The sequence below is a fragment of the Eretmochelys imbricata genome, chromosome 1 (genome assembly GCF_965152235.1).
Source record: "Eretmochelys imbricata isolate rEreImb1 chromosome 1, rEreImb1.hap1, whole genome shotgun sequence".
Taxonomy (NCBI): domain Eukaryota; kingdom Metazoa; phylum Chordata; order Testudines; family Cheloniidae; genus Eretmochelys; species Eretmochelys imbricata.
In genome coordinates, this window is record NC_135572.1 from 208,896,099 (window position 1) to 208,920,399 (window position 24,301).

Sequence of the window (24,301 nt, forward strand, 5' to 3'; positions counted from 1 at the left end):
TGCATTTTGTGTGTCACCTCTGCTTTGTGTTTCTGCATTTCCCTTTGCATGGATTTTGGTGTATTTTCCTTGTAATTTAATGCTTTCCCTGTGCAACTTGGTGAATTATCTCTGTGTCTGCTTCGCTAATGCTCTGTATTTAGATGTGAGCATGTTCACTAGCTTTACAAATGATAACTCTTGGTAGAGATAGTGTGGGCTTTGTGGCATTCTCATGTGAGCTCCTGCATCTTTTTCCTTATTACTAACCTATCACTGAACATGAGCTCTTACTGTGATGCTGTGGCTAAGGCCATGTCTATACTTACCGGTAGATTGGCACTGCGGCAATCGATGCAGTAGGTGTTGACTTAGCAAGTCTGGTGAAGACACACTAAATATATGGGAGAGCGCTCTCCGATCAATCTGCTTACTCCACCTATCTGAGAGGCGGGAGAGTGTCTCCCATCAACACAGCATGGTGTAGACACTGCGGTAAGTTGACCTAAACTACGTCGACTTCAGTTACGTTATTCACATAAATGAAGTAGCATAACTTAGGTCAACTTACCCCGGTGGTGTTGACCAGTCTGAAGAGAGCTAATGTGATCCTGGGATGCATAAACAGAGGAATTTTGAGTAGGAGTAGAAAGGTTATTTTAAGTACTGTAACTGCTGCTGGAATGCTGTGTCTAGTTATGGTGCTAACAATTCAAGAGGGATGTTGATAAATTGGAGAGGGTTCAGAGAAGAGTGATTAAAGGATTGGAAAAACTGCCTTATAGTGATTGAACTCTTTGAGTCCATTTATTTAACTTAACAAAGGGATGGTTTGATTAGCCTGTAAGTATCTACATAGGGATCAAATATTTAATAATGGGCTCTTAAGTCTAGCAGAGAAAGGTATAACAGGAAGTGGCTGGAAGTTGAAGCTAGACAAATTCAAACTGGATATAAGGTGTAAGGTTTTGACAGTGAGGGTAATTAACCATTGGAACAATTTTCCAAGGGTCATGGTGGATTCTCCAGAACTGACCATTTTAAAATTAGGATTGGATTTTTTTCTTAAAGATCTGCTCTAGGAATTGTTTTGGGGAAGTTCTATGGCCTGTGCAATACAGGAGATCAGACTAGATGACCACAATGGTCCCTTCTGGCCTTGGAATCTATACAAACTGTATCTGGAGACACGATAGCTAAGGCAGTTTCAGAGAGCAAACTAGCTGGACCAGGGACAAAGACCTGTCTGCTTGCATCTTATCAGTTGTCTTTAAGGAATGCTCTGCTCACAGGGGTGTAGGAAGGGTTACAATAACAACAGTGAGGGCTGGGTTGTGACTAGACCCTAACAGATATACAGGGAGTGTGGGACAACAGAACACAAGCAGTTCCTCCTCCCTCCTCTCTTTAACCCTGTGCAGGAAGCAGGCACAAATGCAATCCCTCCACACTCAGTGTGCAAGTACTGGAGGATCTCATGAAGACCGTGATGTTAGGGAGTGAAGTGGTGCAAGAATGGTGTGATGTTTTGGGGATCACCCAGACCAGGAAGGGGTTCTGTCACTTCTTGCCCTGTAACCAGCTTTGGTTCAGACCCCTGACACCAGTAGGCTTCCCACAACCACAAGGTCTCACCCTGTCTTCCACCACCTGCCTAGTAACTCGTTGAAGCATGATGCCAGCAGCCCTTCTGGTCCTAAGTCTCCCCAAATGTGTCCTCCCTGAGTTCTTAACTACTGGATACTTGGACCATTCCCTTCTGGTTCATCACCCCCGAAGCCGTGAAACCAGCTCCTCGGACACCAGCTTCCTTTGGCACCCACACTTCACGCCTGCCTGGAGTTTATTTAATAGAAAATAAATAACTTCGAAACCGTGACCAATGGGAGCTGCAGGGGTGGCGCCTGCGGGCACCAGGGCAGTGTGCAGAGCCTCCCTGGCCACCCATGTGCCTAGGGGCCACAGGGATCTGGTGGCCACTTTATGAGACTTGTGGTAAGTGCTGCCAGGACCCCACACCCCAAGCCCTCTCCTGCTCCCCCCTCCTGCACCCAAACTCCCTCCCGGAGCCTGCACTCCACACCCCGCCCAACACCCCAGCACCCTGCCCCAGTCCAGAGCCCTTTCCTGCACCCCAAATGCCTCATCCCCGGTCCCACCCCAGAGCCCACACCCCCAGCTGGAGCCCTCACCCCCTCCTGTACTCCGAACCACTTGGCCCCAGTCCAGAGCCCCGTCCTGCACCCCAAATCCTTCAACCCCAGCCCCACTCCAGAGCCTGCACCCTCAGCCAGAGTCCTCAACCCTCCATATCCCAACTCCCTTCCCCAGCCCTGAGCCTCCTCCCACACCCTGAACCCCTCATTTATGGCCCCAACCCCAGAGCCTGCACCCCCAGCTGGAGCCCTCACCCTCTCCCACACCGCAACCCCCTGCCACAGCCTGGTGAGAGTGGGGGAGACTGAGCGACGGAGGGAAGGGGATGGAGTGAGCAGAGGCAGGGCCTCGGAGAAGGGGTGTTCAGTTTTGTGCCATTAGAAAGTTGGCAACCCTACTGCCAAGTGACTGTCCCTCAGTTTCTGGATAAAAAAAACCCTCAGACACAAGCCTGTTTTTAAAAGGCTTCTTCCTCTTTTCCTCCCTCTCAGTCTCATATTCAGAGTCTGGAAATCCCCCTATAGAACAGCATAGCCATTTTGGTTTTAAAATACCCTCCGTGGTGTTTACCATCCTCCATTTTGGATAGCCTTCTTGTTGTCCTTTTGTTTCAAATCTGGCTCCTTTTTATCTGTTACTCATTAGCCCCGTTGATGTTTGAAAGCTTTGGGTTAATGTGTTTGGTAACTGCTGTTAAATTCTGCCCAGATACTGCTGAAAAATCTGTCCAGCAACCAGAAAAGGCAGGAAAGGACATGTGACCTTAGGGAAAGTATGTATAAGGACGCAGCTCTGTTAGCCCATCCTAGTGGTAGACTGTGTCCACATATCATCAGATCAAGAAAGAAGACAGAAGACCTGCCTGTGTCTTACCATCATGAGCCTGATCCTGTTGTGATGGTGGCTACTGGTCAGCGAGTTCCTGATTCCCAGCTCCTGGTTTCTGTGGAGGTTCCTGGCTCCCGAGTCATGGTTCCCGGTCCGACATCCTTGTTCTTGCACAGAGACAGTACAGTAGTAATCCTTTTGTGTATTTGAAACACTTCATTGTGTTGATTTCTGGGTCCAGGCTTCAAGCCATTTGTATTAAACCTTCTGTGTCATTTTGTGATAATAAATTCCCTTTGTTTAAGTTTATATCGTGGAAATAGACTTATTGGAAGGGGAGATGGGTAGGGCGAATACTGACAGTTGATAGATACTGAATAAGGAGGATGAACCACAGTAGGGACGGGTCCTGTTACTTTGGATTCAAAGGTGATCTGTGTTAACAGTTCCAATCTGTCTGTGTAACACCCCCTTAATTTAAGAGCTGGGATGTCTCGACGCTTTTCTGTTAATTCTAATGGTCCACCATTGTCTCTTCGTGGCTGGAAAATGGGTCATTTCTTGCAGCCAGTTTTGTGGAACTACCTTATTTGGGAGGCACCCCGTCCCTGCTGTGACGTAATTGAAATTGTAGTACACGGTATGAGCACAGTTTTCTATATAAATAAATACATAGATTCATAACCACAGTCTGAATACATATGTCATAATGACCATTAAATTCAGAACATTACAAGCTTCCATAAAAGCATTTACTTGATACACTTTTGTAGTACAATAATACAGCATGCAATCAGTTGGTTCAACTGCTCATTTGTGGGGTTTATACCTTCTGTGTGCCCTGGGGGGTGTCTGGACCCTGATTGTCACAGATGGTCAGAGGGGAAAGTGCCCTGAACCCTTTTATCGGGGTTTAGCAGATGCAATTCCTGTGTGCACTCCCTCAGTGTCACTAGAGACAGTGGTCCTGCCTCAGGCACAATGCCTCTGGGGAAAACTGCTATTGTGCAGCTCCTCCTCATCTCCCAGGGAGAGCAGTGGCGTATAGTCACACCATGACCAGTGATTGGTGCACCCTAGTGCTTTAAGAGAACTGACCAAGTTGCTCTCTAACCCACTGATGTGGATCTTTAATCAGACTTGGAATACTGAGGATGTTCCAAAGGACTGGAAAGAAGTGAATGTTCTGCCAATATTTGTAAAGGGTAAATGGGATGACCCAAGTAGCTATAGGCGAGTTAGCCTGACATAATGCCAGGCATAGTCATCAAATGGCTGATATGGGATTCAATCAGTAGACAATTAAAGGATGGTATCATAATTAATACCCAGTAAGCATGGTTTTACAGAAAATATATATTATCAAATTGTTGGATTTTTTGATGAGATTACCAGTTGGTAATGAGCTTACAAGTAAAGGTAACTATGTCGATGTAATACTTGGACTTCTTAGATGTTTGTCTTAGTAGCACACACCATTCTGATTTTAAAAATAGCACTGTACAAAATCAACATAGCACATATTAAATGGATTAAAAACTGGCTAACTGACAGTTCAACCTGTAATGGGGAATCATCAGTGAATGGGTGTTTTTCTAGTCAGGTCCTACAGGATTTTTTCGTGGTCTAGTGCTATTGATTATTATTGACCTGGAAAAAAATAAATGCAGCTCAGACTAGTTGATCATAATGGTCCCTTCTGATCTTCACATGTATGAATACCTGGCCTGAAGCACCCAGCGTCACAGGTTTGCTCCAGAAGACTGAGGTCACTTGTCTCCTTCAGATGCTGAGCACAAGGCTGATGCCTGCAGGTTGGTGACTGTCTTAGAGGCTTCTCATTTCACATCCCCTTTATGAGAGGAATAACACTAGTTTCTATGTGCAGTCCAGATACAACGGCCTCCCCCACTCATCATCTCACAGTGTGATGGAGACCCCATTTTACCATGTCTAGCACCCGTAAACCCCTGAGGCTGCCCGGTTCATTTCCCAGCATGGGTCAAAACCTTCAGCCTCCAGATGTAGCCCCAAGAATCATCTTTACTCCATCTATTCTCAGATTTGGACTGCAAGCCCCAGAGTACCTCATACGCACTAATAGCCAGGGGCTTCTGCCTCTTTCTCTGTGGACATAGGGAGGGAGCTTTTCCTATTATGTGTGGCTGCTCTGATTTGGTTTTCCTTTGTATCCAGGCCTGCTGCAATTTTGTAGTTTTTTCATTGTAACCCAGGGAAAGTCAAATCACTAAACACATCTCCATTCATTTCCATATGCTAGGGGTCAGGAATCTGGGATGCTGCCATGATTATTGTTTTCTCTCTGTTGTTTTCAAATAATCCTAGTTTCTGATTTCATGTACCTTCAGGAGTCGACTCACTGCTGACACCATGTTCTGTGTGCAAGCATAAACAGACAGTGCAACATTCAAGCTTTATTCCTCCCTCCACCTATGCTGTTGTTCCTCATCGAAGGCTTCCTGGAGGTAGAGATCTCTAAGGTCACATCTTCACTGGCAATGTTAAAGGGCTAAACCTTGCAGCACTCAGGGGTGTGTTTTTTCACACCCCTGAGCAAGAAAGTTGCTGCACTGTAAAGTGCCAGTGTAGACAAGCCCTTAATTCCTACCATAATATTATAGCACCTCCTTTTGAGAAGCTATTCATCATTAACCCCTCCAGCTCTTCTTCTTTTTCCCAGAGAGATAGTATCCAGCAATACTGACCCTGGATATTTCAGCTCTAAGAATTACCAGCACCTACCGCCACCCTCAAATCCCACTGAGTCTTAATCTCCATGCCTTGGTAATACTTCTAGCTCCTATTGTTTACTTCCCATATTCCTTGCTCTTGTGTATAAACAAACACTTTAATGTGCCTCTTTTCTTATTTTTAAGTGTATGGTAATTGTATTGTGTTTAATAAACGGATATTGATTTTACATGCATTGTATCTTAATCAATTGCCTAGTTACTCAGTTTAGGGCACTTCATCTACACTGGGAAATGTGGGGCTTTTCTAAAGTTTTTCTAACACTTCTGTTTGGGTGTAAATATCCATTATATGCAAAGTCTTCTGTGTCAGCTCAGAGTTGTCTCAATTTCCTTGCAAATACTCTGCAGATGTCAGAGTAACATACTGCTTAACAAAACTAATAAGAACAGACAAGTAACCACATCCCACTGCACAGACTTCAACTGTTGCTTGTTGTGTTTTAAGGCTTGGTCCCTTCCCCTGCCTGTGCCCCTGGTGCATTGCCTGGTGCAGGTAACAAATGCTTCATTGCTGACCCAAGATGGTGTGAAGGCCCCTGGCTTCAATTAAATGGAGCAAGAGGAAGTAAATAAACCACATGGGGCAGGGCATTAAATCACTTAGGTGCAGAGAAGAACCAAGGAGGTTCAGAGGTGGGCTGTGTGTATTTGCATGCAGGCTGCAATTTAATATTCTTACTGCAAGTTAATGACAACTGCAACTTTGTAGCCCTCTGACTCCTGGTTTTTTACATTCCCATTGCTGTCCCCTATAAATTAATGCCCCCCGCTTTCCTATTTTGTTTTACTGCCTTCATGCTGTTTTCCTTTATTTTAAGGAGTCAGTTTGAAGGACTCTTGATGCATCTGCTGGTTTGGTTTACAACAAGGGATGGAATGAAACAAGGGGTATGGAAGTTGTGAACTATTTTTATAGCGTATTTGTTTTTTCACACTGGCACTAAACTTTAGCATCACCAACAGTAGAACCTGAGCCAGGGGACCTCAGCTTATTTGATCTAAAATTGGCTTTCTTGCTTGTGCTCCTTAACAAAGACTACAAGAGTGAGTGTTGCCTGCCGCTGTCTGTGGTGTTTGTGCACATATATAATGCATATATCTTTGCACACATTGTGTGCATGTGTGTCGTGTCCACAGTGTGTATTTGTAATGAGTGCAGATATGTAGGATCCACCGGTATAATAAGTAGCGTGTCATGTAGGTGTAACTGAACTGTTCGGAAAACCAAAATTTTTCCTGTGAGAAATTTTAAATGAAAAAATCTTCATTCAAAATTTCAGTCAAAAAATATCAGCTTTCCTGTGGGGACTCGCAGACTTATTTGCTTTGTATCAACCTTTTGAAATACAAAGAACATTTTTGTTGTCTTTTGTTTCAGTTCAAAAGACAACAGTATAAATTGAAACAAAATGAAAAATGGTCATTTCAAATGACATTTTGAGATTTTAAAAAATGAAAACTTTTAAACCCCAAAACCACATTGAAATGACATTTTAAGTTGAATCAAAACAAAATGTTCATTTAGTTTTGAAATGTCATTTCAAAGTGAAAAGTTTGGCTTCAATATTTCCTGCTGCACATTTGTGGGCGCGTCTATGCAGGATGTGTGTTCAGTATTTTCAGGTATTGTGTATATACTACATAGTACATAACTGCATTTGTACACCTATGTTTGGGTTGTATGTGCAATGTGTGCACAAAGGTACAGCGAGTGCATGTAAGTAATATCTGTATGTATTTGAGTGCTGATATATTCACATAGGGTGTATTTTTAGTGTGTATACATGATTGTTACAGTATTGCCAACTCCAAGATTTCAAAAATCATGAGTCAGGACTCAAGAAGCCACATGATTAGCAAAATAATACATTCTGATTTCCTTTATTCGCCTTCTGGTTTTTGAGCCTTCAAGGTTCACATTTTCAGACTTTTCTCTGCAATTATGATGAGCTAGAAGCTTACTTTTTTTAAAAGCTAGAATTGCGAGCTAGAAGCTTACTTTTTTTAAAAAAGAACACAGATTCTCAGGTAGTCATTTGACTCCAGAACCAGGGGCTTTGAGAAAACCCCAAAATATTTATGAGACTTGCAATAAATCCCTGAGAGTTGGCAATGATGTTTTGTGTGTATGTGAGCATGTATTGTCTGACCTTGTGTTTACATGTACGCTAAAATATACTTATACTTTGTGTTTGTGGACATTCGTAATGTAGGTATATGTAATGTGTGTGTGTGAGAGCGTGTGCATGCATATTGAGTGTATGGGTTGTGTGTACATGCCTGTAGTGTTTGTGTGCACATGCAGTGTATCACTGTTCAATGTATGTAGTGTCCATTGTTTGTTTCCATGTAGTATGGATGTGTGATTTATGCACATAAGTGTATATGTGAGTATGCACTATGTGCATGCATGGAGATTGTGTATATATATATATGCTTATGAAATCTGTACATATAGTGCACATGCATTTGCATTAGAGTGGGTCCAAAATTTTCTGACAGAAAACAGAAGTGAAATATTAAAATTTGGGGTGGTTTGATGCAAATCAAAATGTTTTGTTCAATTGACCCACAATATTTTGAATCTATTCAATAACACATTCAAATGCTTTTCCTTAGCAGTGCATTTGCCTTATGGGAGTTGTAGTTTCAGCTCCTGTTCTCTCTTACGGGCTGAGCTCCCTAATAGGCTGCTTTTCCCACAATCCAGTGCAATTTTCACCTGACCGCGCTCTGCCTGGTGCATCATGGGAGTCGTATGACTCTGGCTGCATCTTGTGTGGTGTACTCTGCCTAGGGACCCTGGCCCATAGGAAGAAATAGGGACAGCATTCAGAGTAACAGCCGTGTTAGTCTGTATTCGCAAAAAGAAAAGGAGGACTTGTGGCACCTTAGAGACTAACCAATTTATTTGAGCATGAGCTTTCGTGAGCTACAGCCCACTTCATGATGAAGTGAGCTGTAGCTCACGAAAGCTCATGCTCAAATAAATGGGTTAGTCTCTAAGGTGCCACAAGTCCTCCTTTTCGTTTTAGGGACAGCAGACTCCCAGACTACAACTCTCATGAGGCAATGTGCCACAATTTAGAAAATACAGTTTAATGTTGAAATTACTTGCAATGAAGTGTTTTGGGTCATTTCAACAAACTGAAATTAAGCATTTCGGAATGTCAAAATCTTTTGTTTTCCATTCCATAAAAAAAATGCAATTTCAACTGTCCCCCAGTTTAGGACCTGTTGAAACGTCAGAATTTCCCATGGGACGGAAATTCCAAATTTTGCAGAGCTTCAGTATGTGTGTGCATGTAGAGTGTATGCTTGTGCTCATGTACTGTGTGTATGTGCAGGCATATCATGAATCCGTAATGTGTGAGTGGCCTGTGGCTGTGTGTGCAACTAGAGCATGGCTATATATTGGGTGTGGTTTGTGTTTGCACATTCAGTTCCTAAGCTGGTGTAAATTGGCATAGCTCCACGGACTTCATCTGACTCCACTGAGTTCTGCCAGAATGGTTTGTGACCTGGAGAACATGTTTACAGTAAGCAATTCAATCTGTTTAGCTTATTATGTTCGATACTTGCCTACCTAGGGGTTCTTTAGTCGAGCAGACAAAGGCATAACAAGACACAATAGGTTGTAGTTACAGCCAGCACAATTCAAACTGGAAATAAGGTGCAAGTGTTTAACCATGAAGGGTAATTAACCTTTGGAACAGATTACCAAGGGATGTGGTAATTTCTCCACCACCTGGAGCCTTTAAAGGAAGAATGGATTTTTTTTTCTATGAGATATGCTCTAACTCAACCACAAGTATTGGGCTAGATGCAGAATAACTGGGGGGGGAAGTTCTATGGCCTGTGTTATGCAAGAGATAAGACTAGATGATCATAATTATCCCTTCTGACCCTAGAATCTATTTATTCATGATTGACACCAGCTGAGGAGCTGACCCCATAATGACTGTGAGCACGGCCTGCTTATTGTGGTGTATGATGTGCCTGTGTAGTCATGGTTGAGTGTATTCCTTGGGATTGTTTCTGTGCACATGCAGAGTGTGTTTTGAGTTTCCATGTGTGCAGGATGTGTGTGCTTGTGCAGCATATCCAAGAATCCACAGCAGGGCCCCTCTTGTGAGCTCTGACTCGCAGGCTGGCTGCCAAACATTAACTACAATACTTGCACTTGTTTTTGACAACAGCATGCAGGTTGAGTTTCATCAATTGCTATTTTGGTTTTGAAGTTATGGCAGAAATGTCTCTGGATAGGAGACTGGTATAAGTGGAGTAGCAGATTGACTCTTATTGTGTAATGTCACCTTTCAGTCAGTGGTTGGAATGAGAATGAGAAAGTGTCAGTTGCTCTATTTATTAGACTTCAAGAGAGGTTGCCACCCTAGGACAGTAATAAAGTGTCCAGGGAACTCTGTACCTGGATGAGGTAACCCCAGCTGTTACTGTCAACTTGGGCATTTTTGAACTTGAATTGATTTCCTTCCCCCCCGCCCAATAAATTAGGTCCAGCAGCAGCAGTTGCTGTGTTCCAAGCTGCTGTCTGTGATGATAGATGAGTCTGGCCCTGAAAAGAGAGAGAGAGATACTGGACTCAGCACAACACAGATGTTGCAATGCAGCCAAATTAAGCTTTAATGGGAATGTGCAAGTTGGGTCTTAGTCTGAGTATCTAATGCTTGCCTTGCTGAAAAGCAAGATCAAAATATTAGCAGCTGACCTGATGGGATATACACTTGCCGAAAATATTCTGTTACTGGCTGCAGATTAGCCAGCATCTGATCTGTAGTGTGACTTTCCCAAGTATCTCACAGCCAAGAGGTGAAGATTTAATGGCAAAGAAAAGTTCTAAATAAATATTGATTTCTGCAGTCTTCATATCAACATCTTCTCACAATTTCACATCTTGGGAGATAGTTCTGAAATGTTACAAGGGCAGAGCATGCTTAGTCAGCAGAAGTGCATCTGATCAACAGCATTCTATAGGAAAAAGCCTAAATATGATACAAGATGAGTTACCTACGTGTGTACAGTCTAAGACACACATGTATTGACATAGATCATGGGAGAAGCTGATTGGTGAAAGTCAAAGCAATAATATATACTTGTCATAAATTGCCAGTAGCAATCAGCTGCCTAATCCAGGTGTTCATTTTAACTAATTGTTGAATAAAATTGTACTAGAAACTCTACAGAGACATTTAATAGTGGCTGCATATGACATGGATTTATTTTGAGAGGCGGACCTTAGTAAAGTATTTTTGGCATATTAAAAGGAAGAAGGCTCTTTGGGAAAAGGTCATGGAGGACCCCAGAAACTGAAGGTGGGAAAACTTTGTCAGAAGGTGTAAGACTAGATTGAGAAACTGAAAAAAGTTAATTTTAAGGAATTCACATTCTAGAATGGTGAGCATAGGCAAAGAAACATGCCACAAGTGTTTAGAGGTCCTGTGAGGGACAATGTTATTTAGTTTATTTGTATCAGGGCCACCATCATGATATTGCAGTGCATCACAGAGCTTAGCAGGAAAAATTGTTGGTGGCAACTGGCACAAATTCAGGCTATCCTAGCTTCTGCTACCCCCACCAGTTGATGGGATATATATCCCCTTTAGCTGTTACTCAAAATTAAGAAAACAGCAGAGGGGGCAAATATGTCTTGCATTGTTTCCTAAAAACCACCACATTTGTTCTCTGGCAGAACACAATAGGGAGTGAATTTCAGAGCCTATGGGATTCTCTGACGATGTTCTGCTGCCCGGGCAGGTCAATCCCATGGACAGCCAGAGCCTCCTGGTAGAATACAACTGCCACCATGGGGCATAGAGGAGAGGCAGTCTCAAAGATAGCCAGTTCTCAAGCCACTCAGCATTTTAGAAAGGGCAACCAGCACTTTGAATTGTATCTAGAAGTGGACGGGGAGATAAGGCAGAGCATGGAGAACAGGAGTTACTGTATGTCATCATGCCAGCCATCTCCACTTAGGAGACTGGCAGTCTCATCTATTCTGCTCTAGCTGCAGCTCCTGAGTGATCTTCAAGGGTAGTGCTGAGTAGAGAGTATTACAGCAATCCAGCGTGGCGGTGATAAAGACATGGATAACAATGTGAGGCCAATTTATTGAGAGAGGAAAGCTCACAATCACCAACTGAAGATGGCAAAATAGCCACTATTGCTATCTGAGAATCCAGAAGCAGTGATAGATCCAGTCAGACTCTGAGATTGTGACCCAGAGAACCAATGGGTGTTAATGCCCCCTCAACAAAGAGAGCAGTCAAAACACCCTTAAATACGTCACCCACAAACCTAACTCAAAGTGTGACCTTTATATTGCAGGGAAAAAATGGAGTATGACAATGAAAGGACTTAGGGACTCAGCTCACAGAAGTGACACTCAGCCCCTCATTCCCCTCCTCCCCTGCCTGGCATGGAGGGGGCCTGCTCTTGTAGGTCTAAACTAGGAAGGATGGTGGAAAGGAGAGTTCTGCTTCTTCAGCAGGAAACCTCTTCTCTCTCTTATACAGAGTCTCTTGCTTGTCCACTGATGTTGCATTGATACTGTATAGTATAAAGAGAGGGTCCCATTTAGTTGCCCACAAAAGGGCAAGGAGGGAGGCAGAGGAAGATTAAATGTACCCAAGATCTGGATTCTCTCCTACTCCAAACCCACGGATCACAAAGTCTGCTGCAACTTGTGCTTCTTTCCCCCTACATGGTTTGGACCCCCTACTCTTGCCTCCTCTCTGCCCCTTGGAGTAGCTCACACCTCCATACTGGCCTGGTGCAGTGCTCTCTCACGAGGACTACCCTTGAGGACCATGCAGTAGGTAGCCCTCCAAAAGGAGCTGCCTCTGTGCTTCAGAGAGTGCAGGCCTACAGTTGTGTCTGGCCCTTTCACAGGCATTGGGAGAGTGGACCACTTGCCCTCTTGTGCACTAACACAGAGGGCAGGCAATCTAGCCCAAACTGCATCTCAGGGATTGTTTTGTTTGTACACACAGAGCTAAACTGATCACCATATATGTGGTTGATAAAGAAATTGGCCAGAGTCTACTCTCAGTTACACTGGTGTACATCCTGAGTCAATTTATGGAGGTAGGATTCCTCCAGAATAACATGTGTAGAGCTGTGAGCACATTCCAGCCCAAGGCCTCTTCCCCCTAACCCTCACTGCAGTAGCAAGCAGGGATAATCTGTGAAAACTAGCTGGATATATCCCCACATCACTGATTCACTATTGATTAATGAGGAAGGATTAATTATCCTCCCCGCACTTCTCCTGGTGTTTGTAAAGCTACACTGCCTTTATTGACACAGAGTCGGAAGCTGCTCTACCTTTTCTGTAATGGTCTTTGCTACTTTCCTCTTTGAATTTACTTCACTCTTCACTAGGTAGAAATTGCATTTGTGGTCTGGTTCCTCTAAGCACTTTTGGCAAAGACACAAAAATGCGGATATAGTTTTAAAATTGCAGAAAAGGCAATGGTTAGTTGTGGTCAGGAAGAGGGACAAACTGACGGACCATAGACAAATACAGTTTCCAGACACTGAAAAGCAAAAAGTAGATCAGATTGCTAAGCACAAAATTCTACAAGAAGTAGTATAATCAGAAAAATACAATTGAGAATATACTAGCAGATATACTGTCTCTCACTATGGATGTTTTATATTACCTGTCTGTAGCATGGCTTTGCCACTCAGCTGGAGTGAGGAGCAATTTTAGGGGGAAACGTTTCTCATATTACACCTTCAATATTTTGCTATAATGGATTTTCTCCTCTTTATGCAAGTGTGTGTGTATGTGTGTATACATCCACATTTTGTCAGATAAAATACATATGTACCATAGATATTTCTAAGTGCCGGTCTACCCACAAACTTACACTGTAATAACTAGATTGGTTTGCATTGACAGCTTTTGTTATTTCATTGCAAGCCTGTGTGTGGACTAAAGCTGGTAATGGACAAAACAATTTCACACACCAAAAAAAAAAAAAAAATCCAAATTTTGAAGTTCGCTTGGTCTTAGTTCAAAATTGAATAATTTCTTTATTCATTTTTTTAAGAATTTGTGTGGAAAACCTTATTTTGAAAAAATTCACATTTGCCCTATTCCCCCTCTTTTTGCCACTGAGTGCATTAACATGAATTATGTTCAGATTTATCTCACTTTCATTTTTTTGTTTGCTGCTTTGTAACTTTTTAAATCTTCTTCACTGTTAGAAAAGTTGGTGCCAGGAGGAAAAAAAATGAAACTCTCTCTGCTACTTTTAAAGACTTAGAGAGACAGAGTTGTAGTATTTCCTTTTTCCTTTTGCTATTCTGTAACTTTTCTAAAATTGAGAAAGTTTTTAAGAGTTATAGAATGGTAAAAGAGAGAGAAAAATGGAAAATAAGTAGGAAGCAAATAAACAAGCCACAACAAAACCCTAGACATCATTCAATCTACTGCATTCAGTGGAAAAAGTAAATAAAGTGGGGAGGAAGGAGAGTGAGAACAGGGAAAAAAACAAAAATGTAAAATTCTGATATTTCAAATTCCAAAATTTTGAAGTGTTTGTCTTTGATGAAAGACTAAAACATTTTGAAAAACCAACATCTTTTTGTGGAAGTTTTTGGTTTTGAAAAAAGACCATTTTTGTTGAATAAAAGTTTCCAGTGAAAAATTCCAATAGTGCAGACACTTACTTCAGCATCAAAGTGACCTATTTTGATTTATTTTGATTTTGTTTAAGTTGGTTAAGATGAATTAAAATAGGACATTGATTCCAAAATCTAGTAAGACACCTTTGGACTGCCCTACACCACAGAATTATACCAAAATAGCAAATGGTGTGAATTAAAACCAATTTAATTATTTTGGTGCAAGTTTCTGTGTAAACCAGTCCTATTACCATACTTTTGAATGTCATACTGCACTTAAACATACCCCTAAATTACAATATTCTCCCTCCCTCCTCTGTCCTGGTGTGTTTGTTGGGTGTTTTCTCTTCTTTCTTTCCTTCCTGCTTTCTACTGTCTCTCCTTCAGCTCCCCAGTTGTGGGCTGGTTGTGGAAAGATAAGCACACAAAGCTTATATGAGCTCAAAATTCTCTAAGGGCAAATTCTGCTCTCACTCCCTGTGTAGCCTGGAGTTGCATGGGGTGTAAGGCAGTGCAGAATTAGGTCTAAAGAAGCCTTTTTATCACTGCTTTATAGGAAATGGGTTCTGGAGTCTCCTGTTGGCAGCACACATTCTACATCCATCAGCAATGCAGCATAAGCCTACCATCAGCGCTAAGTAAGAATTCTCATATGCTGCTTGGGACTCAGGACAGGCCTCCCACAAATAGCTTTCCATTTCAATCCTGAATTCAGCATTAGCCAATGTAGAGGCAATATATAGCTCTAGGACTAGGCTGTCATGTACAGTATGCACAAGACAGCTTCCTGCTAATCTCATCTAATTGGCAACAGGAGTCCCTGTATTAGGTGCGGGGTGTAAGTGACATTAAGAGGACATGAGGAGTCATTAGCTGTTGTGCTGAATATCAGAGAGAGGTCAGATGCATGCTCAATAAATGTTTAGGCCACTTGGGTTATTGTTTCACAAAGTAAATTTCTCAAATGGATTTTAGCTCAGTGACACACAATAATAATAAAAAACCAATTATTTAACCTAAAGGTCAGACTGTTATCCATAATTAGAGTTTTGAGGAGGATAGTAATTCCATTTTCAGAAGTATTTTGAGATGTCAATATTTGTCTTAGTTCTGATTAGAAGTGAAACCTGAAAAATTTGAAATTCTCTGTGAAAGAAAATTCCAAAATGTTTTTTATTTCAGGTCAATTGAAACATGTCCTTTTGACAAAATTGAAGTGTTTCATTTCATTTTGATTTCATCTTTATTGTACAAAATTTAAATAATTCAAAAGAAACGGTTGTTTCATAACAAAAAAAAATCTATATGTTTTGTTCTACACATGTCAAAATGGGAACCAATCTTCCCTCTCTCCTTATAGCCCTCTTCCCAAAAAACAGGTTAAATCTCCTACCTCTTTGTGACAGGTCGAGTTCCCACTCCTGTCTTCAGCTCTGTCTACACAAACTGTTTGGAGACCTTCCAAATTTTAAATGTTAAATGTTTTAAATGTTAAATGTTTTAAATGTTAAATTTCCCCATGTACTTATTTACATTGCTTTTCCCCACCACCTTTACTGATCCATACACCACATCATTACACCATTAATTTCTTCTCCACTGCTCATATCTCATGAGGGAAGGGGCGGTCTCTTTTCATCCAGACATCTTTCTTAGTTCTGGCGCTACTGGCCTATCTCTCCCCCTAGCATTTCCTGCCTGTGCCTTCTTCTACTCTGTGTTAATGGGCTGATTAGCTCAATAGTCCTCCCCAGACCATTCTAATCTGCTTGTTGGGCACAGTCAGGCTCAACCCTGAGGGAATTAATTTGCGTGTATATGTTCAGAGCCCTGGCTCAGGTGTTGGTTCCCTGCACTCTGTCATGCTCTCCCTGTATTTATCTTCTTAGGGAAGGGGAACCTTACCAGGGTCTGATACCCTGCAGTGATGACTTATTTTGCAGGAGGAGAACGACATTCCCAATAACCTTTATCTTTGGTATCTTCAGGAGAGGTGGTGCATTGAGTGCATCCAGGGGATGAGAGGACCACCAGAACTGGAATAGTAGGATACAGTCGCTCTTCTTTCTCTTCGGGATCTTTAAAACAGAAGAAGAGCCTTGTTCGTGTAAAATCCCTCCCCACCATTTCCGCAAAATGAACTCTTCTGAGAATGGCTGGTAACAACCTAACATATTATTTGGGATGCCAGATCTCAGTCCCACTGCTACATGAGGGAAAGAAAACAGGGTTTTGGGCTCCTCCCTCACAAGAGACCAAGTTACGTGGAAAGAGTGTGTTTTAAAACTTCCCAGGAAGAGGTGGCAGGCTTCTGGGCCTTCCTACTAAGAAAGCTACAAAGATATAGAGCTAGACCTGTGTGAAAGGGTTGGTGGAGGAGAGAGCCAGCACTGGTCCGAATGGGAGGTGGAAGGAATCCCAAAAGTTTCAGCTAAGCTTTGGAGCATCCCTAAATCCACACTCTCACTCCTCGATGAGGACGGGGCACTATCATCATTACAGATCTGGGATTACATGACTTTAAAGTTTCAAAGAAATAAGGCAGTGAAAGGTGATACATGCTGGTGGGCCTCTTAGGCCTGGTCTATACTACGAGTTTATGTCGAATTTAGCAGCGTTAAATCGAATGAACCCTGCACCCGTCCACACAACGAAGCCATTTTTGTCGACATAAAGGGCTTTTAAAATCAATTTCTGTACTCCTCCCTGATGAGGGGATTATCACTGAAATTGACATCGCCGTTTCGAATTATGGTTAGTGTGGACGCAATTCTACGGTATTGGCCTCCGGGAGCTATCCCACAGTACACCATTGTGACCGCTCTGGACAGCACTCTGAACTCAGATGCACTGGCCAGGTGTAAAGGAAAAGCCCCGGGAACTTTTGAATCTCATTTCCTGTTTGGCCAGGCAAGCTCATCAGTACAGGTAACCATGCAGTCCCATAATCGAAAAAGAGCTCCAGCATGGACCGAACAGGAGGTACTCGATCTGATCGCTGTATGGGGAGAGGAATCTGTGCTATCAGCTACGTTCCAAAAGACGAAATGCCAAAATATTTCAAAAAATCTCCAAGGCCATGATGGACAGAGGCTACAGCAGGGACGCAACACAGTGCCGTGTGAAACTTAAGGAGCTCAGACAAGCATACCAGAAAATCAAAGAATCAAACAGACGCTCCGGGACAGAGCCCCAGACATGCCACTTCTATGCTGAGCTGCATGCAATTCCAGGGGGGGCCGCCACCACTACCCCACCCCTGTCCGAGGACTCCGATGATGGGGTACTCACCGCCATGCCTGAGGATTTTGTGGATGGGGAAGAGGAGGAGGAGGACGAGCTTGAGGAGAGCACACAGCACACCATTCTCCCCGACAGCCAGGATCTTTTTATCACCCTGACTGAAATACCCTCCACCCCAACCAAACAGGAGAAGGGACCTCTGGTGAGTGTACCTTTTTAAATATAATACATGTTTTAAAAGCAAGAGTTTTTTAATGATTAATTTGCTGTGAGGACTTGGGATGCATTCGTGGCCAGTACAGCTACTGGAAAAGTCTGTTAACATGTCTGGGGATGGAGCGGAATTCCTCCAGGGACATCTCCATGAAGCTCTCCTGGCGGTACTCTAAAGACACTTTACTACACCATGCTAGTAGCAAGTAATCTTGTATCACTGCATGTCAAAGCATGGCAGCGTATGGTCCTGGTGTTTGCTGGCATTCAAGCAATATCCGTTCTTTATCTCTCTGTGTTATCCTCAGGAGAGTGATATCGTTCATGGTAACCTGGTTGAAATGCGGGAATTTAATTAAGGGGACATTCAGAGGTGGCCATTCCTACTGGGCTATTTGCCTGTGGCTGAAAAGAAATCCTCCCCGCAGTTAGCCAAGTGGTGGTGGTGGTGGTGGACATTGGCGCTGAGCTGTTCGCGTTTGGCTAGCAGGGATCTTCTCTGATACCAGCCATGCTGTGCGGGGAGGGGTAAAGCGATCATCCCAGAGAATTGGATGGGAGAAGCGAGTTAGTTTGGTTTCTGCTGCTGCACGTTAACACAAAAAGTGCAACACTAAATGGCCAACTCAACGGGCTTTGCTTGGTATGGGAGAGGAGGGCGCTGCTGTTACGAAGGTTGCAGAAGCCGAAAGACTATGGCTTACCCTGGCCGCCTGCAAGCCGAATTCTGTTGCCCAGCCCTGCGTGTGTGATCTCTATCACCAAAGCCACAGGCACTCAATATAAGATGCAAAATGTGACCTTGTACCAAAATCACATGTGCTATGTAATGTGAATAGTGTTGTTCACCGTGAAAGAGTATAGCCATTGTTCTGTAAAATGTATCTTTTAAAATACTTCACTCCTTTTTTTCCCTCTGGCAGCTGCAAATGTTTTAAGCCTCCCTCCTCCATCCCAAAGGCTATCTCAGATAAGGCGGCGAAAAAACCACACACGCGATGAAATGTTCTCTGAGGTCATGCAGTCGTCCGGCACTGACAGAGCTCAGCAGAATGTGTGGAGGGACACAGTAGCAAAGTACAGGAAAGCGGCCAATAAACGTGAGGACAGGAGGGATGATCGAGATGAGAGGTGGTGGCAGGAAGATCAGAGGAGGCATGAGGCAACGCTGGGGCTACTGCGGGATCAAACAGACATGCTCTGGGTCTGGTGGAGGTTCAGGAACGGCGGCAGGATCACAGACTGCTGCTGCAGCCCCTGTTTAACCGCCCTCCCTCCTCCCCAAGTTCCATAGCCTCCTCACCCAGACGCCCAAAAATGCCTGGAGGGAGCCTTCGGGCACTCAGCTACTCCACCCCAGTAGACAGCCCAAGCAACAGATGGCTGTCATTCAACAAGTTTTGAAGTGGCCTTTCCCTTCCCTCCTCCCACATCCCACCCGGGCTACCTTGTGGGTTATCTCCCTATTTTTATAATCAATTAATAAAGAATACATGTTTTTTAAACGATAGTGACTTTATTTCCTTTGCAAGCAAGCTGTGATCGAAGCGGGGAGGGTGGGTGGCTTACAGGGAATTAGAGTCAACCAAAGGGGGTGGGCTTTCATCAAGGGGAAACAAACAGAACTGTCACACGGTACTCTGGCCAGTCATTAAACTGGTTTTCAAAGCTTCTCTGACGCGCAGCGCTTCCTGCTGTGTTCTTCTAATCGCCCTGGTGTCTGGCTGCGCATATTCAGCAGCCAGGTGATTTGCCTCAACCTCCCACCCTGCCATAAACGTCTCCCCCTTACTCTCACAGAGATTGTGGAGCACACAGCAAGCAGCAATAACAATGGGAATGTTGGTTTCGCTGAGGTCTGCGGGAACTGTGGGATAGCTACCCACAGTGCACCGCTCAGCATGTCGACACTTGCCACGGTACTGTGGACGCACACCGCCGAATTAATGTGCTTAGTGTGGACGCATGCACTTGACTTTATACAATCTGTTCCCAAAAATCGACTTCTGTAAAATCGGAGTAATTTCGTAGTGTAGACAAGGCCTTACATGTTAGTCTGTTGGGGACATGGATCAGATCTATTTCAGTGAGCAAGCCCAGTAGCCCTATGGTTCCTGCCCTCACTAGGGAACGTGGCTTTATTTTCCATGTCTCCTTCCCATCCTGAGAGGAACAGAAATGTATGGAGTTCTGTATGCCCCAAGTAAGCCACTCCTTGAGAGGTCCCGACTCCTAGTTTGAGAACCTCTATGCTAGTCTGAGTTTAGTTGGTGTGGTATTATGTGCTAGTCCAGCTCCAAGGTGATTTTGTTGCTCTTCACTGCAGTATATAATATACAAGATGTATGTGAAGGAAATGTCTCATGCCAGTTGGCTTATATTTTTGTAAAGCACCTTGATATACAAATGCATAAGGACACTGTATGCGGTGACACTGAGGGCTGCATGGCTTCACACTGCTATGGTATTTGCTTGCACTGATCTTTATATTACAGTTTGGGAACAGAAATTGCTTGGTGGTTGAGTTCACCAGCAAAAAAACCATGGAGTTGAAAAGCCATGTCATCATCCTACAGTTCAAGGTTCTTTGGGCTCCTGTGCTATATGAACAGATCACGTGGGAACAGACGAAAAGCCACTACAAATGCTGAGTGTTTCTCACTGTGATACAAGCATGAGGGATTCCCTAGAATAAAAGCACTTTCAGGATGAAGCAGTAGGAGAAGAGATGAGAACTGAAGCTGTAACAGGAGAGATGATAGATACCTTTCCATCGAGTTCAATGCTTGGGGCTCCCAAGCAGAACTTCTGATATGTGGTTGGGTTGGAGCTTCTTCTCCCCAGCTCTCTACCAGGGTCATGCCTCTACCAAGGAAGTAACAGAGACAAAGTATCACTGTGTTCTTTGTCCCAAATCAGTTTCCCTCTGAGAATCCCTCTCCTTTTATCCTAAATGCCCTAGGCAATCCAGCTGATGACTTTAACATGTCAGCTTTTATTTCCTTTCCTTCGTCTCTTTGCTTCATTTGGAATTTATTAAAAACTCACAAAAAACCTGCCTGGCGGGCTTGTATGGGTGGTTTTACTATGATACCATTCATCTGGATATTTTTAAAACATGGTCAGTCTGGCAGTGTCATACTGAAGACAGAATACATGGCTATTTCTGGCTAACAAATAGATGTCCTGCCTCTGCCAACTAAAACCTTATATTAAAGAAGTTTAAAGAGTGATATTTATGCTACAGCAAACGTGGCATTAATGCCACTTACAGATGAGGAACCAGTCTAAATATTTTTATTTGTCATGTATATTATGGTGGCACCCAGAGGCCCCAGTAAGGATTATGGCTCCATTGTGCTAGGTGCTGTACAAAAACACGATTGCCATAATCCCTGCCCCAAACAGCTTACAGTTTGATACAGTTTGTATCAGGCATTTTGCTTTTGACTAAGAGCTTCTCTTGCTTCCCAGATAACCACATTCCTGATTGCCCTGCTCTCAGTTGCTGTGGAAAAGAATTTGATATCCCAATTTTCGCATTATAACTTCAGTGCAGGATGCTGTAGGATTAAAAGATGGGCTGGAAGGAAGGAATACTTTGGCATAATGGGGGTATAAGAGGTGAGTCTATACAGAACGTTGTTAATATTTGCTATACAGCAGGTCTGATCTTTCAAAACCTCACTCCTGGGAGTAGTCCTTATCTATGGGTGTTGTTCAATTGAGTTCAAGAGGACTGATTCACATAAAGTATGTATGAGGAAAGATTTACAGAACTCAGGCCCAGTGTTCTTTTAAAAAGTATGTACATGTACCTAGAGACTGGTGCATTTTAAACCCAGAAAAACAAAGTAAATGAAAGTATGTTTGGTAAGTAAGAAAACACTGTGATTGGCAATTGAAAAGTACAGTGAATGTATCTTTAAAAATGATTTCCTATATGAATTTCCTCTGTAGAAGGACACAAAGCAACACTCACGAAAGCTCATGCTCAAATAAATTTGTTAGTCTCTAAGATGCCACAAGTCCTCCTTTTCTTTTTGCGAATACAGACTAACACGGCTGCTACTCTGAAACCTGTCATATTGCACAGAGCATCTTCGTTATGTCCCCCCAATGCACTTTATGCAGTTAGATAATGCCATCCATTATTATAATTTATTATTCATACAGAGGTATCACCCAACGGCTCTGATCCGGAGCTGGGCCTCATCACGCTTGGTGTTGTACAAACTCTGTGTTTGAGAATCGATTTCTAAAGAGCTTGCAGTAAGGGGGAACACACAAATGGAGTGGAAACTGCGAAAGAGAGAGCAAAGGGAATGATGGCAGGAGTGTGCATATATGCAGCCTAGTTACATGCACAGCTAATAGACAGAGTTATAAAAAAAATTACAAATACATATCAGTAATCCCTACTAGCCACCAGCCATTATCATTTAGCAATCTAAATGGGCATCAGGGTAGAAGTATTTTTGGAGAAGAGACTTGAAAGGCAGGGTGATGGCCTTATGGACTAATTCAAGGGGGAGGAAGTATCCCATGAATAGGGGCAGCATGAGAAAAAAAGAGCACTAAGTGCTTGTCTACATGCAGATACTGCACTGCTTTCACTATACCAGTATAATTAAAGTGGAACAACCCTCTTAGTGTGGATGCAGTTAAATGTGCTTATGCTGGTACAGTTTGTTCCCATCTGGGAAGACGTATAAGCTATACTGGTATAAGGCTCCATTATACCTACATAACTCCATTCACACTGGGGGATGAACAAGATATAACTGTAAAAACGCATATGCCTAACTAAGGATATGTCTACCCTGCCCATGTTACAGTGCAGCTGCGGCAGCGCTGTGACGTGGGCAGTGTAGACATGCTTTATCGCCAGGGGAGAGCTCTCCTGGAGACAAAAAGAACCCCATCCCGAATGAGCGGCGGTAGCTCTATCACCAGGAGCCTCAATAAAGTGCTGTCTATACTGGTGCTTTTCAGCGCTAAAACTTTTGTCACTCAGGAGGGTGTTTTTTCACGCCCCTGAATGACTAAGGTTTTAGCGTTGAAAGTGGCAGTGTAGACACAGCCTAACATAGTTATGCCAGTTCAATCCCTGCATGTAGACCAGGCCTAAGGTCTTTGTGGGAGAAGCAGAGAAATGGGCGATGGGGGTAGGTTATGTTGGATTTTATCAGTCTCCTCTTTGGAGAAGTCAGCAAGATCACATACAAAGAGGGGGAGACTTAAATGAGAGAAGGAGGAGAGAAAACCTGAGAGGTGAGGGAGAAACAGATATGTTCGATAATATTAAATTATTATATCATTTCCGTGGATTCTCCTGGTGGATGGCAGCTGATATGTGATAAAGAACATTTACACAAGCTCTGCTGCATCTATAAGTCAAACTAAACTGTGTTCCATGACTCCACTAAAACACACAGTGTACTCCTGCAGGAATCAGTCCAGGCACTGTTTCATTTGGAGCCTTCTTTGTTTATTTTATGAAACAAAATATTTATTCCGAAGAACTCTTGGCTTCATCAATTCCTGTGTTGGATATTCCAATCTATAACAAAAATCAGACACGCTCTGTCTCCAGACTTCAAACTCCCCACTGTTTTCCGTGATCACTAAAAGGCCTAATGGGCACAATTTGGTACTGAATATGTAAATCCAAAGCAATTCAAAATACAATAGACTAAAAGTTGTGATTTTTAGTCATAGCTATAATTTTTGTATTCCATTATTCATTAGAGGAGTAGAAATTTCCATTTAAACATGGAGGAAAGAGTTAAGCTTTAAGGCCCAGATGCACAAAGGTGGAAATCAATGGCAGTTAGGAGCCTAACTACCTTTGTGGATCTGGGCCTAAGTGATAGAAATATAATGGGTCAGCACGTTTCATGTGAACCGCGTGAATTCAAGTGTGAGAAAAAGCGAGGTACATTAATTTTCTCAGAGGTGGAAACACGGTCTTTGCAGTTCACAAACAAAGGCAGACACTCAGAGTCCAACAAGAAGGAAAAGATCTTGAAGCCATTCAGTGAAACAATTATTTCCCCCAGCACCAAAGGGATTCACTCCAAAATGAGACAGTTTGAAGTTAAACCAATAAGGAAAGCCTGTCTGAGAACATCTACTTTGGTTGGAGCTTTCCAGAGAAAAGAAGAGGATTTGGGGAATTGAGGTTAAAAAAGGGAAAATCGAGGACAGCTCCCAGATTCCCTCGCAGATGTTTACACAAGATCTGAAAGGGAATACGATCCATTTGTATTTTTATCTGATATCTTTCTAACTTTTTAACTCTGGATATGTGACTTCTTAGCATTGCCTGTCAGGACTGGCTCATGTGAGATGAATCAAGGAAAAAGAGAACAGCTATCCCGGAGGGGCAGAGACGTAACAGAGGGAAGGAAGAGAGTTGTATGAAGGAGCTGGTAGCCAACCAGTGTCCCTTC

General features: G+C 43.0%; 1 pseudogene; it reads left to right on the plus strand.

The window, feature by feature from the left end:
• Positions 1 to 17,324: 17,324 nt before the first annotated feature.
• Positions 17,325 to 19,250, plus strand: LOC144259168 (uncharacterized; annotated as a pseudogene).
• Positions 19,251 to 24,301: the final 5,051 nt, after the last annotated feature.